Genomic DNA, 20,459 nt, shown 5'->3' on the forward strand with positions numbered 1-20,459 from the left:
AGCAGCTTAAAAGTAAAGGTCAGGTCTACTTCTGGTTCCAGGTAGGTGGAACAGATGTGCTTTCCCCTATTCCTCCGGCTAAGGACAACTGCATCCCTGGACATTATATATAAAACAATCATAGGCAGACTCTGAGAGGTGGATAGACAAAAGCAGACCAACTAGGGATATCAGGACCCAAGGAACTACACACTGATGAGTTCCTTGGTTTTTCTTTGTGCTTCATACATCCCAGACTTGGAGCTGAAAAAGCCAACAACCCAGAAACTTCAATGACCACAGACCAAAAAAATTTCCAACGAAAGCTTGTTCTCTTGTCAAAGGACAAGTAAAGGGGTAACCTAGAAAGACAGGAAACAGTTAGACAATAGTGTTCTACTCTAGGCAAACACCACAGGAAAAACTGTGGCCCCTTCCCCACCCATGCCAGCAAAGTTCAAGTGGGGAGCCTAGACTTCCACCCTACTCAGCAGTAACAAGGCATTCCTTCCTTCTCCCCACTGGGGTGTGGTGTTAGAAGAGGCCCAGTGGGGAGTCAACACTTTTACCGTAGCTCAGGGAGCAGGGCCACCACCACCTCAGTAGCAGTGGAGACTGCTGGAACTCCCAAGCCCACCCAGGGTTGATGAGGGGTCCCCTCCTGACATGTCAGTGGAGTCTGAGTGCAGAACCTGGACTTCTACAGCACTTTGCAGTAACAAGTCAGTGTCTTCCCATCCCTCCCTGGCTGGAGTGGTATCCAAAAAAGCCAGCTAACCCAGAGCGTTTAAGATAAGATCCAGAGTCTCATAACACAATACAAAAATATCCAGATTTTAATAAAAAAATTACTCATCATACCAAAAAGATCTCAACTGAATGAAAAAAAGACAACCAATAGATGCCAACACCAAGATCACAAAGATGTCAGGATTATCTGACAAAGATTTGAAGGCAACCATGATAAAATGCTTCAGTGAGAGATTATGAACATGCCTGAAACACATGAAAAAAGAGCCTCAGCAAAGAAATAGAGGATATAAAAGAGAAACAAAAGGAAATTTTAGAACTGAAAAATATAATAACCAAAATTTAAAACTCAGTGAATGGGCTCCACAGCACGGTAGAGGGAACAGAGAAAAGAATTCGTGAATTGGAAGTTAGAATAATATACACAACCTGAAAAGCAAAGAGAATATAGACTAAATAAATAAATAAACACAGCCTCGGAGATCTATGGGACTATAACAAAAGATCTAATTTCATGTCTTTGGAGTCTCAGAAGGAGAAGAGATAGAGGGCAGGATTGAAAAAGTCTAGAAGAAATAATGGCTGAAAACTTCGCAAATCTTAGTGAACCATAAACAGGACAAAGCCAAAGAAACCTATGCCAAGACTTCGAAAACTAAAGACAGAATCTTGAAAGCAGCCAGAGAAAAATAACACCTGAGCTATATAGGAAAAACTATTCAAAGGACAACATATTTCTCATCAGATATCATGGAGGCCTGAAGAAGTGGCACAATATTCTTCAAGAGCTGAAGGAAAAAAAAGGGTCAACCCAGAATCCTATACTCAGCAGAAATATCCTTAGAAAATGAAGATGCATACTGAATAAGGAAAATTAGGAGATTTTGTTTACAGCACACCTACTCAAAAATAGGTAAAGGAAGTTCTCTATGCACAAAGGAGACAATAAAAGAGGAAAACTTGAAACATTAGGAAGGAATAAAGAACACTGTGCATAAATGTGGGTAAAAAAAATAGGCTTTCCTTCTGTTATTGAATTTTCTAGATTATGTTTGTTGGAGAAACAATTATAACACTATGTGATGTGGTTTTAAATGGCAGGAGGGGAAAGAGGTAAGACAATTTAAAATGGGGGAGAGTAGAAAGACGTAAAAGGAGGTAAGGTTTTTACACTTCACTGGATGAGAAAAATGATGATACCAGTAGATTGTGATACATTATATATATATATTGTAATACTGAGAGCAACCACTAAAATGCTATACAAAGAGATATGATCAAGACACTATAGATGAATTTGGTAAAGTTGCAGGATACAAAATTAATGCACAGAAATCTCTTGCATTCCTATACACTAATGATGAAAAATCTGAAAGAGAAATGAAGGAAACACTCCCATGTACTATTGCAACAAAAAGAATAAAATACCTATGAATAAACCTACCTAGGGAGACAAAAGACCTGTATGCAGAAAACTATAAGACACTGATGAAAGAAATTAAAGATGATACCAACAGATGGAGAGATACGCCGTGTTCTTGGATTGGAAGAAACAATATTGTGAAAATGACTATACTACCCAAAGCAATCTACAGATTCAATGCAATCCCTATCAAATTACAAATGGCATTTTTTTACAGAAGCAGAACAAAAAAATCTTAAAATTTGTATGGAGACACAAAAGACCCCGAATAGCCAAAGCAGTCTTGAGGGAAAAAAACGGAGCTGGAGGAATCAGACTCCCTGACTTCAGACTATAGTACAAAGCTACAGTAATCAAGACAATATGATACTGGCACAAAAACAGAAATGTAGATCAATGGAACAAGATAGAAAGCCCAGAGGTAAACCCATGCACCTATGGTCAACTAATCTATGACAAAGGAGGCAAGGATATACAATGGAGAAAAGACAGTCTCTTCAATAAGTGGTGCTGGGAAAACTGGACAGCTACATGTAAAAGAATGAAATTAGAACACTCCCTAACACCATACACAAAAATAAACTCAAAATGGATTAGAGACCTAAATGTAAGACCGGACACTATAAAACTCTTAGAGGAAAACATAGGAAGAACACTCTTTGACATAAATCACAGCAAGATCTTTTTTGATCCACCTCCTAGAGTAATGGAAATAAAAACAAAAATAAACAAATGGGACCTAATGAAACTTAAAAGCTTTTGCAAAGCAAAGGAAGCTACAAACAAGACGAAAAGACAACCCTCAAAATGGGAGAAAATATTCACAAACAAATCAATGGACAAAGGATCAATCTCCAAAATATATAATCAACTCATGCACCTCAATATTAAAAAAAACGAACAACCCAATCCAAAACTGGGCAGAAGACCTAAATAGACATTTCTCCAAAGAAGACATACAGATGGCCAAGAAGCACATGAAAAGCTGCTCAACATCACTAATTATTAGAGAAATGCAAATCAAAACTACAATGAGGTATCACTTCACACCAGTCAGAATGGGCATCATCAGCAAATCTACAAGCAACAAATGCTGGAGAGTGTGTGGAGAAAAGGGAACCCTCTTGCACTGTTGGTGGGAATGTAAATTGGTACAGCCACTATGGAGAACAATATGGAGGTTCCTTAAAAAACTAAAAATAGAATTACCATATGACCCAGCAATCCCACTACTGGACATATACCCAGAGAAAACCATAATTCAAAAAGACACATGCACCCCAACATTCATTGCAGCACTATTTACAATAGCCAGGTCATGAAAGCAACCTAAATGCCCATCAACAGATGAACGGATAAAGAAGATGTGGTACGTATATACAATGGACTGTTACTCAGCCATAAAAAGGAACGAAACTGGGGCATTTATAGAGACATGGGTGGATCTAGAGACTGTCATACAGAGTGAAGTAAGTCAGAAAGAGAAAAACAAATATTGTATATTAACACATATATGTGGAGCCTAGAAAAATGGTACAGATGAACCGGTTTGCAGGGCAGAAATGGAGACACAGATGTAGAGAACAAATGTATGGACACCAAGCGGGGAAAGTGGTGGGGAGTGATGGTGGTGGTGGTGGTGTGATGAATTGGGACATTGGGATTGACATATATACACTAGTATGTATAAAATGGATAACTAATAAGAACCTGCTGTATAAAAAAATAAATAAAATAAAATTCAAAAAAAAGACACTATAGATAAATCAAAACGGAATTCTAAAAAATGTTCATGTAACTAATAGAAAGTATGAAGAAGAAAACAGAGAGAAAAAAAGAGAAAAGAAACAGAAAATAAAAAACAAAATTAAAACTTGAAATATAAATAATTAAATTAAATGTGAATGGTCTAAATATACCAATTAAAGGACAGATATTGGCAGAGTGAATTAAAAAGCATGACCCAACCAAATGCTACCACAGCACACTCACTTCAAATGCAACATAGGCAGGATGAAATAAAAGAAAGGAAAGATACATCATGCAAATATTAAGCAAAAGAAAGCAGGAGTGGCTATATTAATAATCAGCCAAAGTAGACTTCAGAGCAAAAAAAAAAAAAAAAAAAAAATTACCAGAGACAAGAGAAGGACATTATAAAACCAAGAAGACATAGAAATCCTAAATGCTAATTCACCAAAAAACAGTGATGCAAAATACATGAAGCAAAAGCCAATAGAACTAAAAGGAGAAATAATCAAATCCACAGTTATAATTAAAGACTTAAATATCCCTCTCTCAATAATTTATATACAACTATAGAGAAAACAAGCAAGAATATAGAAGAACTCAACACCATCAACCAACAGGTCCTCATCAACTTTTATAGAACACTCCACTCAACAACAGCAGACTACACATTATTTTCAAGTGCCCAAAGAACATATACCAAGATAGACTATATCCTGGGCTATAAAATAAACCTCAAATTTAAAACAATTGAGACCATACGGAGTGTGTTCTCCAACAATGAAACCAAGCTAGAAATCAATAACAGAAAAATAACAGGAAAATCTCCAAACATCTAGAAACTAAGGAAGCCACTTTTAAATAACACATAGGTCAAAGAGGAAGTCTCAAGGGGGATTTAAAAATACATGGAACTCAATGAAAATGAAAATATAACAAATCAAAAGTTGTGGGACACAGCTAAAGTCATGCTGAAAGGAAAATTTGTAGCACTAAGTGCTTACATTAGAAAAGAGGAAAAGTTTCAAACCAATCATCTAAGCTCCCACCTCAAGACCCGAAAAAAAGAAGAGTAAAATAAACCCAAAGCAAGCAGAGTGAAGGAAATAATAAATATAAGAGTAAATTTGATGAAATTCACAACAGAAAAACAATTGAGAAAACAAATGAAACAAAGAGCTGGTTCTTTGAAAAAGTCAATAGAATTGACTAATTTCTAGAAAAACTCACAAAGGAAAAAAAAAAGAGAGACAGAAAACACAAATTACCAATAACAGTAATGAAACAAGAGATATCACTACAGACCCTGCAGACATCAAAAGCATAACAGGGAATACTACAACAAATCTACATAAATAAATTTGATAATTTAGATGAAATGGACCAACTCCTTAAAAAATACAAACTACCACAATTCGCTAATATGAAATAAATCATTTGAATAGTGCTGTAATCTAAAATTATTCGAGGAAACTGAATTGACAATTTTTTTTTTAATTCCCAGGAAAGAAATCTCCTGACTCAAATGGGTTCACAGGAGAATTCTACCAAATGGTTGAAGAAGAATTGACACCAATTCCACACAATCTCTTCCAGAAAGAGGAAGACTCAACAGCGTAAAATTGTCAATTCTTCCAAACTAGAATATAGGTTTAACACAATTCCTATCAAAATCTCAGAAAGACTTTTTGTAGACAAGATTATTCTAAAATTTATATGAAAAGGCAAAGAACTAAAATAGCTAAAACAGTTTTGAAAAAGAATAAAGTGGGAGGAATCTATCTACCAGATTTCAGACTTATATAGCCACTGTAATCAAGGCTGTATAGTAAGGGCAGAAGGATAGACATATGTATCAATAGAACAGAACAGAGTGCCCAGAAATAGACCCACACAAATATGCCCAACTGATTTTGACAAAGGTGCAAAAGCAATTCGATGGAATAAACATAGCCTTTTCTACAAATGGTGCTGGAGCAATTGGACATCCGTAGGCTTGCTGGGTCAGCTTCCAGACTCACCTGTGTCTTTAGAAAATCTAGATAATGGGTGAAACAAACAGAACGTGATAAGAAGCCCAGGGGTATAAATTGCTCTACAAAATTAAAGGGATTGAGGGAAGGAGAGGAGAAAGGAGAGAAACAGAATGTGTGGGTATTGGAAAGAGGGTTTGTGGAACATTGAGGAGCAGACGTGTTTAGATGGGGAGAGGCCATGGAGCAGCTGCAGGACTGAGAAGATCTGAGGAGAGGCAATGAGATTTTAAGAAGGGTCGTCATGTGGATCTCCTTTACGCCCTGTGAGAGATGCAATCTAGATTGGAATTGCTTTTATTTTTGTTTTCTGGAATATTTTCTTTGAATGTAATGTCGTGGTGAGACTGGGCGCTGTGGGGCTCCACTTAATATCAGAGTTACACATTCCCCACGTCTCCTCCTCCCTAAAGCTCTGTGCTGCAGCCGAGCCAAGGAGCCATAGACAACATGGGCAACATGCCTCCTGGCTTGACCTAGACCCTCAGAACCATCTACCTGCAAATCATGCTCCCATTCAGCTCTTTACCGTCCATAAGGTGGCACAAATTTTAGGGACCGAAAAGTAAGATGACAAAAGGGTGCTTTAGGAAGGCCAGCTGGATAGTGATGTGCCAACTAGAGAGATCTACCACTGGGTACAAGTTGTCACCCTAGCACAGTGTCTGGTGCAGAGTATAATCCCCGGAAATATTTGAGTGATGGCTGGCCCAATCAATCACATTACTGATGTGGACTAGAATTAAAGCAACAAAAACAGAAGAGAAGAATTGACAGAACTGAATGTGGGGCCCTTGGAGAGAATGATGAGATAAGATGACCATGAGATTTGGGGCACTGGAGACTGGCGAGAACTTTCATTGCAATAAGGAAGCCAGAAGGGAGACCAGGGTGGACAGGTGACCACAGTTTGGGGTCTTCCAAGCTTGTGGTATTGTTGGGTTGTCTGAGTAAAGCTGTCCATTGGGCAGGTAGACAAGGGGTGCTGGGGTCCAAGAGGCAGCTTTGGGAATCTTGCCCACCAAGGTGACCTCTGGAGCAAAGGAAACAGAAGGCAAAAGGTCCTGGCAGGCCACGGAGCCCCCTTTGCTGTCTGTAAAGGGAGAAAGAGAAGTTTTCAGTCCTGGACCCATGTCCTTCCAGCAACCACATCTCCTCTCACAGTTCCTCCAACCCCCAGAGGAACAAGGCCCCACCAAGATCAGATAAAGAGGTTCCCCATGATGTCTGTGCTCAATGCCAAAGCTGGCATGCCTAGGTTGCTTTCTGACTCTCTCCTGCTTCTTTTCCTTTTCATCTCTCTCTGCCTCTCTTTTCTCACCCTCTCTCTATCTCTCCGTCTCTGTTTCTGCCTCCCTCTCTTATGCTCTCTCTCTATGCTCACACAAATTCACAAGAACATATGAATTTTTAAGAGACCAAGAACTCAGGGAGACTCATGGAAAGGGCTCTAGCCGACTGGCATCAGCAGGCCTCCTTAGCCACCTTCAGTGGGTGATATATTACGGAAATACATTAAGGAGCTGTCCTGCTGACAGCAAGCCAAGGTACAATGTCAAGGTACCAGCCCTGGGATGATGAACGTCCCCCATAGACCAGGACACCATCACCCTGATTACACTCCAGCACTGTGTGTCAGTGTGCTGCAGGGGCATGATAGACGGTGGGGATCCATCATCAGCTCATGGCCCATTCCCAACACAACACTCATATCCAGGAGATGATTTAGCGGCAGAGCTGGAACCCCTCCCAAGATGCACACGCAGCAAAAGTGGACTTTTTCCTTTCTACTAAAGGGAGAAGTTTGAGGAGAGAAACACTTGTAGAGTATAGCTTCAAGGTCAAGGGCTTGGGATTCAGATAGTCCTGGGTTTAAATTCTAGCTCCTCTATTTAAAAGCTACATGACATGGGGGCAAAATTTCCTCTCTCTCTGAGATCATTGCCTTGTATGTAAAATGGGGATAATAATACTAGCCTCCCAGGATTAAAGTGAAGTTCAAATGAAATAATGCAGGTTAAAACATAGAGCACAGAGCCAGGCTCAGGGTCCTGGGACAACCACCCTGACCTGTTCACCGTGCACACAGCAGGAGTTGCAAGCCCCAGCCTCCAGCTGTTAGTGGAGGCCCAGGAGGCTGCAGCCTCCTGCACGTTCTCTTCAATTGCACCACTTTAACCTTTACCTTCCCTCTTCCTTCCCTGATGGCTCCAAGGCCTGTGGGAGAGGTCCTGAGGACACCCATCTCAAGTCAGCCACCTAGCCTTCTTTCAGGATTGCCCATCAATCCATCTCCCCATCCATTCTTCATTCAGTTGATAGGTATTGAGTACCCACTAGGTGCCAGACCGTGTTCTAGGCACTGAGAACACAGAAGTGAATGAAACAGAAGAAAACTCCTGTTGTCATGTGCCAACATAATTACTGAGTCCTTTGATCAATTGATACATCTGTCTCTGGGCAGTAGCCCTGCCAGCGGGCCCCATGAGCCCAGCCCTGACCCAAATGAACTATGAGATGACTGTGACTTTTAACTGTGAAGTTCAAAGAGAATTGCATCATCACAGCTCTCAACGGGACCATAGTCATGCCCTCATCAGACCCCAAGAGGCTGAAGTCCAGGGGTGGTTGGTGAGCTGCCTAAGGTCATGCAAGGAGCATGAGGTTAAGTCAGGGCTAGAACTCAACACAGTCCCAGAACTTAAAGTTTACCTGAGGATCTTAATGAACACCAGTCCAATTCCTCCTCTTATAGGTAAAGGAGCCACTTGGTTCCTGCCCTTAGGAAAATCCAGCCTCCCTGGAGAGAGGCGATACAGGTGCATGAAAAATTAGAACTTATATCATGTTCTCATAGGCTGTCTCATTTATCCTCACACAGCCCTGAGAATCAAGTATCGTGATCCCATTTTACAGGTGAGAGGACTGAGGGCAAGAAGTTAAGTAACAGGCCATGTTAATTCTGCCTCTCCTCCACCTTACATACAGAAGAGTAGCAAACTGAGATTCACTATACATACATGTGCACACCCTCACACACACACTATTGATTATTTTTTAATTTTTAACATTTCATTGTAAGCATATTCCCATGTTGTTAAATATACCCTGATATATGCTTTTAAAAACGTATTCTACGACATAAATATACCCTATTTTATTAATTTTTTGTTGTCATATGCCTCAATGATTTCCAATATTTAGGTTTGATAAGTAATGTTGTGATGAACATTCTGACTCTATCACCAGTGTTTTCTCAGGGTATATGCCCAGTAGAGGGATTGCTGGATCATATGGTAGTTCTAGTTTTTGTTTTTTAAGGAACCTCCATACTGTTCTCCATAGTGGCTGTATCCATTTACATTCCTACCAACAGGGTAGGAGGGTTCCCTTTTCTCCACACCCTTTCCAGCATTTATTGTTTGTAGATTTTTTGATGATGGCCATTCTGACTGCTATGAGGTAATACCTCACTGTAGTTTTGATTTGCATTTCTCTAATGATTAGTGATGCTGAGCATCCTTTCATGTGTTTGTTGGCAATCTATATCTTCTTTGGAGAAATGTCTATTTAGGTCTTCTGCCTAAATTGGGTTCTTTGAGGGTTTTTTTTGACATTGAGCTGCATGAGCTGCTTGTATATTTTGGAGATTAATCCTTTGTCAGTTGCTTTGTTTGCAAATATTTTCTCCCATTCTGTGGGTTGTCTTTTCAGCTTGTTATGGTTTCCTTTGCTGTGCAAAAGCTTTTAAGTTTCATTAGGTCCCATTTGTTTATTTTTGTTTTTATTTCCATTTCTCTAGGAGGTGGGTCAAAAAGGATCTTGCTGTGATTTATGTCATAGAGTGTTCTGCCTATGTTTTCCTCTAAGAGTTTTACACTGTCTGGCTTTACATTTAGGTCTTTAATCTATTTTGAGTTTATTTTTGTGTATGGCATTAGGGAGTGTTCTAATTTCATTCTTTTACATGTAGCTGTCCAGTTTTCCCAGCACCACTTATTGAAGAGGCTGTCTTTTCTCCATCGTACATTCTTGCCTCCTTTATCAAAGATAAGGTGACCATATGTGTGTGGGCTTATCTCTGGGCTTTCTATCCTGTTCCATTGAGTTATATTTCTGTTTTTGTGCCAGTACCATACTGTCTTGATTACTGTAGCTTTGTAGTATAGTCTGAAGTCAGAGGCTGATTCCTCCAGCTCCTTTCCTCCTTCTCAAGACTGGCCCAGTCATTCGGGGTCCTATGTGTTTCCATACAAATTGTGAAATTCTTTGTTCTAGTTCTGTGAAAAATGCCATTGGCAGTCTGATAGGGATTGCGTTGAATCTGCAGACTGCCCTGGGCAGTACAGTCATTTTCATAATGTTGATTCTTCCAATCCAAGAACATGGTATATCTCTCCATCTGTTTGTATCATCTTTAATTTCTTTCATCAGTGTCCTACAGTTCTCTAAATACAGGTCCCTTGTCTCCTTAGGCAGGTCCACTCCCAGGCATTCCATTCCCCTTGCTGCAATGGCAAACAGGGGTGCCTCCTTAATTCCCTTTCAGATCTTTTGTCATTAGTGTATAGGAATGCAAGAGATTTCTGTGCATTAATTTTGTATCCTGCTACTTTACCAAATTCATTGATTGGCTCTAGTAGTTTTCTGGTAGCATCTTTAGGATTCTCTATGTATAGTATCATGTCACCTGCAAACAGTGACGTTTTACTTCTTCTTTTCTGATTTGGATTCCTTTTATTTCTTTTCTTCTCTGATTGCTGTGGCTAAAACTTCCAAAACTATGTTGAATAATAGTGGTGAGACTGGGCAACCTTGTCTTGTTCCTGAAGTGGAAATGGTTTCAGTTTTTCACCAATGAGAACAATGTTGGCTGTGGTTTTATCATATATGGCCTTTATTATGTTGAGGTAAGTTCCCTCTTTGCCTACTTTCTGGAGAGTGTTTTTTTTTTTTTTTTTTTTGCGGTACGTGGGCCTCTCACTGTTGTGACCTCTCCCGTTGCGGAACACAGGCTCCGGACGCGCAGGCTCGGCGGCCATGGCTCACGGGCCCAGCCGCTCTGCGGCATGTGGGATCTTCCCGGACCGGGGCACGAACCTGTGTCCCCTGCATCGGCAGGCAGACTCTCAACCACTGCACCACCAGGGAAGCCCTCTGGAGAGTTTTTGTCATAAATGGGTGTTGAATTTTGTCGAAAGCTTTCTCTGCATCTATTGAGATGATCATATGGTTTTTATCCTTCACTTTGTTAATATGGTGTATCACACTGCTTGCTTTGCATATATTGAAGAATCCTTGCATTCCTGGGATAAACCCCACTGGATCATGGTGTATGAACCGTTTAATGTGCTGTTGGATTCTGTTTGCTAGTATTTTGTTGAGGATTTTTGCATCTATGTTCATCAGTGATATTGGCCTGTAGTTTTCTTTCTTTGTGACATCCTTGTCTGGTTTTGGTATCAGGGTGATGGTGGCCTCGTAGAATGAGTTTGGGAGTGTTCCTCCCTCTGCTATATTTTGCAAGAGTCAGAGAAGGATAGGTTTTATCTCTTCTCTAAATGTTTGATAGAATTCACCTGTGAAGCCATCTGGTCCTGGGCTTTTGCTTGTCGGAAGATTTTTAATCACAGTTTCAATTTCAGTGCTTGTGATTGGTCTGTTTATATTTTCTATTTCTTCCTGGTTCAGTCTCATATAGTTGCTTGTAATAATCTCTCATGATCTTTCTATTTCTGCAGTGTCAGCTGTTACTTCTCCTTTTTCATTTCTAATTCTGTTGGTTTGAGTCTTCTCCCTTTTTTTTCTTGATGAGTCTGGCTAATGGTTTATCAATTTTGTTTATCTTCTCAAAGAACCACCTTTTAGTTTTATTGATCTTTGCTGTAGTTCCTTTATTTCTTTTTCATTTATTTCTGATCAGTTCTCCGTCAAATCTGAATGAGATCCTTGCTGGGTAGAGTAATCTTTTTTTTTTTTTTTGCGGTACACGGCCCTCTCACTGTTGTGGCCTCTCCCGTTGCGGAGCACAGGCTCCAGACGCGCAGGCTCAGCGGCCATGGCTCACGGGCCTAGCCGCTCCGCAGCATGTGGTATCTTCCCAGACAGAGGCACAAACCCGTGTCCCCTGCATCGGCAGGTAGGTGGACTCTCAAACACTGCGCCACCAGGGAAGCCCTATTTTCACTATTTTATCTTCCAAGTTACTTATCCGTTCTTCCGCCTCAGTTATTCTGCTACTGATTCCTTCTAGAGAATTTTTAATCTCATTTATTGTGTTATCATTGTTTGTTTGCTCTTTAGTTCTTCTAGGTCCTTATTAAACGTTTCTTGTATTTTCTCCATTCTATTCCCAAGATTTTGGATCATCTTTACTGTCATTACTCTGAATTCTTTTTCAGGTAGACTGTCTATTTCCTCTTCATTTGTTTGGTCTGGTGGGTTTTTATCTTCCTCCTTCATCTGCTGTGTTTTTCTCTGTCTTCTCATTTCGCTTAACTTACTGTGTTTGGCTTCTCCTTTTCGCAGGCTGCAGGTTTGTAGTTCCCATTGTTTTTGGTGTCTGCCCCCAATGGGTAAGGTTGGTTCAGTGGGTTATGTAGGCTTCCCGGTGGAGGGGACTGGTGCCTGTGTTCTAGTGGGTGAGGCTGGATCTTGTCTTTCTGGTGGGCAGGACCGCGTCCAGTGGTGTATTTTGGGGTGTCTGTGAACTTATTATGATTTTAGGCAGCCTCTCTGCTAATGGGTGGGGTTGTATTCCTGTCTTGCTAATAGTTTGTCGTGGGGTGTCCAGCGCTGGAGCTTGCTGGTCATTGGGTGGGGCTGGGTCTTAGCGTTGAGACCAAGATCCCTGGGACAGCTCTCGCTGGTTGATATTATGTGGGGCCATAAGGTCTCTGGTGGTCCAGTGTCCTGAACTCGGCTCTCCCACCTCAGAGGCTCAGGCCTGACAGCCAGCCAGAGCACCAAGACCCTGTCAGCCCCATGGCTCTTAGCCACCTATATGCTTAGGAAGGTCGGAGAGCCATCTGTGACACAGCACTCTGCAAGGTCAAGATGCTTCCCTATAGGCCACGAAACTGTCCTTAAACAAACAACCAATACATTGTATCATTACCCCCAGTAGCCAGATAACTCGGAAACTTGCTTCCAATCCCAGCGACTTTGGACCAGTGAACTTGGCGGATTGATCACCAGTGTTTTCTTATGATGGATTCCTAGAAATAGAACTGTTGAGTCAAAAAACATTAAGACTGCTGAAATTCAACAGATTGTGACACTTTATGTTCCAGTTTCTTCACACGGTCACAATATTTACTTCATCATCATTGTCATCATCATCATCAATCTTAACAACTGAACAGGTGAAATAGAATCTTGTTTTATTTTGCATTTCTTTGGCTAACAGTAAAATTAAACATTTTTTCATATGTTATCCATTTGTACGTCTTATTTTGTAAATGTTTTTGCCAATTTTTCTACTGAGATCTTTTTTTTTTTTTTGGCTTTGTAAGAGCTCTTTATATGCTAAGGCTGTTAACCTTTTGCCATATCTGTTAGTAATATTCTTCTCAATTTGTCATTTATGTTTTAATTCTTTCACTTTTTTAAATATATTTTTGGAAGTTTTGCATAGACAATTTCCTTTGTGATTTCTTCAATTCCTTTTAAGTTTAGATAGGTGTTTCCCACTCTACGATAATTTAAATACTCACTTATGTTTCCCTCTATTGTTGTGGGGTTCCTTGTATTTAATGCTATAACTTATCTGAAATTTACTTGAGAAAAAAGTAAGGATCTAAAATGATTGTCTCCCAAAGTCAACTTTCTCCACCTCAGTTGTTAATCCACCCCTTTCCCACTGATTTGCAATGATTCTTTTTATCTCATGTGGCTTTCATACCCACAGTAAGGTTGGTTTTACAGTGATCAGTTATGTGCCGTTGATACTGGCTGGTTCTGGAGCCAGTGCCTTGCTATACAATCGCTGCAGCTTTTAAATACATTTGAATATCGTTAAACAAATCATGTTTTTTGCTCTTTCAAATATTTCCTAGCTATTTTTAGCTTGTTATTCTTTCAGGTTCATTACCAAATTACCAAGTTTCCACTGAGATTTTGATTCTAACTTTGCTAGATCTCCATATTAATTCAGGAAAAATGAATGTCTCTTCATCGTTCCTTTTTCCCAACCCAAAACATATTACAACTCTCCACTTATTCAAATCTTCTCTTACACAAAACTAATCAAGTTTTGTGGCTTCCTGCATGAAAATCCCACAGAATTCTCTCTGAGAATCATTCAGAGGCAGATGATGTTTTTGATTGCTTTTATCTTCAAACTGGTTATCGCGGGTATATAAGAAATTGATTGATTTTTGTATATTTCAGCTTGCATATATTTTACCTTGCAGAGAGGAGAATATATTCACTAGCAATGTTCCCAGTGATTATTCACGAGAAAATTAGTGAGAGCAAAAGAAGGGCTCTGCTCCCCGGGGTTCAGCACTCCCCTTGCCGTGGGTGCGGGGACAACCAGGAGGCACAGGATGCCCTCTCCTCCAGCCACCTTCAAGTCTCAGACACAGGGCAGTGGGGTCCACCGGTGAAAGACAAAGTGTAGGTGGGAGAGGAGACCACAGTGATGAAAGCACCGCCTGAACGGAGAAGTGCCAGGGGACGAGCTGCCACCATGAAAGTATAGCTTTAGGAAGAGGAAAGAATGTCTAGAGAGAATTTCTGCAAAACTTTCTATGCATTTGGATGTGTAAATCCTCTGGTCATAGCTAGCCCTCCTAAGAAATCCTGCAGTAAAAATCCACATGATTCTTCAAGGTTCCTACAGTCAAACTTAGGTTTCCTTTGAGTGTAACTGTGTTCTGAGACTAAGCCACATGGGACCCTGAGATTATTAGGGTTACCATTCCTTTGGCCACTTTAGCAAGTTCTATTATAAACTCTAAGAGTTTCTCTATTGATTCTCCTTGTTTTCTAGATATATGATTGTATACCCTAAAATCCATAATAATTTTCTCTTATTTTCAATAGTTGAGGTGCTTTTCTTCCTGTACTTTATGAGATTTTGCCTCGGCTAAAAGTTCCAGGGAAATATTTTAAAAGATATTGTTGACAGAGGATGTCTTTGTCTTATTCCTATCTTAAGATAGGTTTTCTTTATCAGATTAGGGAACGGTCTTCTCTCCCAAGTCTTTTGAGTTGTATATGGGTTGGGTTTTCTCCCCTGAGAATGGGTGTTTTCATGGTCATTTCAGTGGGAAGGGAGGGAGAGGCATAACTCCAATAACTCCTGCAGCACCAGCTATACCTCTAATAGTTACGGAGGAAGCATGGGATGGTTCTGATCACAGGGAGACCATGCTCATGGCAACATACAGTGGACCAGAGGGAGAGGACCCCAGACGGCTGCTCCTTTGTCTCTCCGCAAAAGCAGAAACAGCCATCTGTAAAGGCAGTTGATTTTGTGATTAACCCCGAGGAGTTGGTCCTTCTGTGGCATTTTGGTTCTGAGGGATCCAGATATGTATCCCAAGTATTTGGGGCAAGAGACAGCCAAAGCTCTCGGGAGGATGAAGCAGATGCCAGTGGCTTTTTCAACTCTTCTTGTTCCTCTGTTTTCCCTCCTTTTCTCATTCCCCTTTTTTCTCTTCTCTCTTTTCCTTTCTCTCCCCTCTCCCTCTCCTTTGTTTCCTCCCCCCATCTCCTCTCTCCTCCTTTCCCCTCTTTTCCTTTTTTCTTCTCTCCCCCTTCCAGCCTCCCTATAACTGTATCACTTCTCTGCCCATTGCCCTGTCTTCCCTGTATTTCAACATCTTAACTTCTCCCTATATAATCTGTTCCTTTCCCTCCCTTCTCCCCTCTTTTTCTCTCTACCTTTTTCCTTTTTGACTCACATCTTTTACTTTCTTTCTCTCTTTCCTACAAAAAAACCCCAAAGCAAAACAAAACAACACACACACACACACACACACACACGCATACACACACACAAACCACACAAATAAAATAGAGAGAGAAAGAAAACAATTTGATAATGTTTGGATTGCCAAAGGCTGAAAGAGGCAGAGGCCATTTTACTACCCAAGGAGCAGCACCCATGTTTCTCGTCAAAGCTGGAGGGAAAATTACCGAGCTGTTACCTCCTCAAACCTCAGGTTCAACCAACACAAAGCCAAACAGTCAAGCACAGAAGGGCTGGAGGCAGGTTCTGACACAGTCTCCTGCCCATAAACCTCCCCCTCCCCACGCCCACCCATGCCTGCCCACATGCTCGCCTCTTCCCCCCAACCCCCATCCTCCCTGCACACTTCCACTTACCTGGCCTGGACACCTCTCCAGAGCCCCATGAATATGCACAAAACTTCATTTCTTCTTCTGCCACCAACCTCGGCCTATGATCCCCTCATCTTTTTTTTTTTTTTTTAATCTTTATTAGAGTATAATTGCTTTACAATGTTTCTGCTGTACAACAAAGTGAATCAGCTATATGTATACCTATATCCCCATATCCCCTCCCTCTTGCATCTCCCTCCCACCCTCCCTATCCCACCCCTCTAGGTGGTCACAAAGCACCAAGCTGATCTCCCTGTGCTATGCGGCTGCTTCCCACTAGCCATCTATTTTACATTTGGTAGTGTATATATGTCCATGCCACTCTCTCACTTCATCCCAGCTTACCCTTCCCCCTCCCCATGTCCTAAAGTCCATTCTCTACATCTGTGTCTGCTCTCTTCATCTTTGCAAATCCTCCCCAACTTTCCAAGCTGAGTTCAAATTCTACCTCTTTCGAGAAGCCTTCCCTGACCACCCCAGCTATCAGAAACTTCCTTTCTCTAAACTCCTGCAGAAGCAGAGGACTCCAGCACTGCAGGAACCTAAAACTCACCTAACCCAGCATCTCCCCAACCAAAACACATCTGAGACTTCAGAAAGCTAAATGACTTATAGAAGTCAGTAGCATCGATCAGCCCTTAGTGGTAAGAACAAATGAAAATATATCCTATGTGACTGGGAAATCATACAGTACATTCTTTCCCATAGTTTCTCAAAGTATAAACTTCTCAAAGTCAAGAATCACAACTTATCATTCTTCTTATTCCCTAAAGTGGCCACAATGTAAATACTCAAGCACTTTTTTTTTTTTTTTAAGGTCTTCAAATGCTTGGCTTTTATTTATTTATTTTTGCTGTGTTGGGTCTTCGTTTCTGTGCGAGGGCTTCCTCTAGTTGTGGCAAGCGGGGGCCACTCTTCATCACGGTGCGCAGGCCTCTCACTGTCGTGGCCTCTCTCGTTGCAGAGCACAGGCTCCAGACACGCAGGCTCAGTAGTAGTGGCTCACGGGCCCAGCTGCTCCGCGGCATGTGGGATTCTCCCAGACCAGGGCCCGAACCCATGTCCACTGCATTGGCAGGCGGATTCTCAACCACTGCGCCACCAGGGAAGCCCAATACTCAAGGACTTGAATGAATGGCTAAATGATGAGATGAGCAGCTGAATAAATGGAGTGACTGTGTAAACAAATGAATGATTCAGAGAGTGAGTGAATAAATGAATGACTGTAGGAACAAATCATTAAGCTGTTGTGTTAATAACTCAGGCAGGATAAGAAATGCCAAGGAAACTTCATCAGTAATGGTCCCCTTTTCAGTGATGGAGACATCTGAAATGAGGATGAGGACAGACTGAGTTTGGGAGGGCTTGGAGTAGAGAGCGAGGAGCACTGGATTTCGATTCCAAAGACCTGGAGTGGTCCTTACCTTCCTCCCTCCTAGTGTTGCGTGAGATCAGATGAGATCACGGATAGGAAAGCACTGGGCAAACCCTGAAGTGTTGTACATAGAAGTTATTGTGCCTTTTGACCATGATTATGGGGCCAGAGGGAGTCAGTGGTGGGCCAGGCCATGTCTGCGTGTGAGCAGGAACCAGGCCGACACTGCTGACCAGGAGAGACCTTATCCACACAGGTGCTACCAGTGTCTTGCCTTGGCTGCTCTCCAAACCTTAGACACTTGGGACAAGAAGGGACACGCAAGATGCAAGGGCCACGGAGCACATGGGCTGACCAGGGACTTGCTCCTGGGAAGGGCTGCAGGCAGGAAAGAATTTTCACCCACGGTGTACCACCCACAGTGGAAATGTTGGGTGCCCACCCAGCCCTCCATTCTCGCCCACATCCCCTTTGGACCGTGGGACTTTTAGCATCTGCATTTCGCTGAAGCACACACTTATAGCTTCTTATGAAAGAGAGTATTGGGCAGAGGAAATGGAAAACCTGGGGCCTGATTCACACTTGCCAATACTCAGAAAGTCCCCAAAACAGCCTCCACGGTGGGGACCCGCCCATCCAACTGCCCCAGCTGCCTCGTGATGGATGTCCCAATTTGCTAATTTCACACTTGATACTCAGAAAGTCCCCAAAACAGCCTCCACGGTGGGGACCCGCCCATCCAACTGCCCCAGCTGCCTCGTGATGGATGTCCCAATTTGCTAATGGTGGCCACACGGACCGCACAGCCATGTGAGCCCTGCAGGACAGCTCCCCTCACTGCAGCCAGGAAGGCTTATATATTTCACCAGAGCCTTGGACCCCCGATGTCAGCTATACCAGAGGTTGTCAAGTCCTTTTGAAGTAATGGAAATCTTTCTTTGATTAGAAGGCTTTATGAAAGCCCAGTCATTAGAACAGATATAAGTGGAGATGCCTCCAGTTGGATTGGGGGTGAAAAGCCCCGAATCCTCCCCTCCCCACCCCTAAAGCCACACACATACTTGGAGCCAAGTATGCCGCCCATTGAAGGCACCTGAGACATTGCTACAAACTTCTCGGACAGTGCCAAACACAGAGCTATTTTTAAGGGTGAGTAAACTGAGGCCTGAAGAGAAGACATCTCTGGGCCAAGATCAAGCAGCATATTAATGAGTGAGAATCCTGCCTCTGTCTGTCAGCCCAAGACCGGTGAAGAGGCAGAAGGGCTATGATGGTGAGAATGACCTTCTGAGTCAGGGTGAGGTGATGATGAAGGCGCCAGTAAGAGTCATCGGGCAGTCTGCTTGGACCACGTGGTCTGACCCCGAAGCCTACTCCTAACTGCAATGCATGTAAAAGTGCACTGGAATCCTGAGTCTCTCAGGGAATCAATTAATCAGCGGGAGCATGAATGCCAGGGGCCTAGGTTCTAGCTTCTACTCTGCCTGTCACCTGCCAGAGACCTTGGGCCATTGCCTGCCTAACTTGAGTTTGATTCATGATCCTCAGGATCCCTTCTAGCTTCTGCGCTCCACATACAGGCAATGAGGTGAAGCTTTATCACCTACAGCTGGTACCAGAATTCCTCTAAGGCACAGAGGGTCTCTATTTGGGGAGATGCCTTAAAGAGCAGATGGTGAGGTCTGAAGGCATGGGTGTGTGCCAGATCCAAGGCCATGGGGGGCAGAGGTCAGCCTGCTCTGCAGGAAATGAGGCAAGGATCAGGGATTGCTTAAAATGGGGAAAAGGAGAAGGGAGTGAGAGAGCCAGAGATGGGAGGAATTGGGGAGCAGAAGATGGTGCAAAAGCTGTAGCTGCCTGGAGTAAAAGGCAAGGGAGAAGCATGAGTGGTGGGGTGGCCAGAGGGCATTTTAAGATCGGAAACATCTAACGTTCAACATGAAATTGTTTGCCTTGCTGTGGTGTAAAACCTTCATTCCCACCCCCGCCCCACCCTGTATCTTCAAATTAATCTGCCTGACCCACAAATGCTTTGTGCCATAGAATTGTTCTATGGAAAATGAGACAAGGCTGAACTTCCCGTCTGGGTCCATGAGCCATGAGATAGAGTAGGTGTGAAAGCAAGAGCCTGGGGCAGCGGGAGCTGGTAGCATGTCATCCCCCAGAGGGTCTCAGGAATCTTGGGGTCCCTGGATCTCCACGGGGAGGAACTTTGGAGGTCTAAGCCAATCTTAGCTGGAACTCAAGAGGCAGAGACCACACATAACATATTAGCTGATTTCAATCATATGAAATACTTACGTTGTACCCACTGTATGTCCAGCTCAGAAGCAAAAGGCAGTGGTCATGACATTTTAGTGCTTAATCGGGACCTTGGGAGCTTGTTAAAGATTAAGATTTCTAGGGCCAGATCTGACTTCAATGGGACTTAGACAAACACTAGGATGAGGTGGTGACACGATACCAGCCGTCAAGGAGCTTACAATGCCCCTGACTACTTTAGTGGCAGGATTCACCTGCAGGCCTCTGGCCATCCTCTGGCCACTGCCAGTTCCTATTGGTCAAGAGCCCCCAGGCCTCGCACAGAGCAACCAATCTCGGCTGAGAGCCACGAGTCTTTGCCTTGGGATCTGAGCTCCAGACGCCAACATTACTGTCACTGGCACAGCGTCTCTCTGCCAGTGCTAGCCCTCGGGAATGCTGTACCTTCTAGATGGAAAAACCCATTGACTTGAGTTCTAAAATCCTGACCTCACATGCCTGACCTCACATCTCCAGTGTCCCAGCCTGTTTCCAGCAC

This window comes from Lipotes vexillifer, unplaced genomic scaffold (assembly GCF_000442215.2).
Source record: "Lipotes vexillifer unplaced genomic scaffold, Lipotes_vexillifer_v1.1 scaffold792, whole genome shotgun sequence".
NCBI classification, from domain to species: Eukaryota; Metazoa; Chordata; class Mammalia; order Artiodactyla; family Lipotidae; genus Lipotes; species Lipotes vexillifer.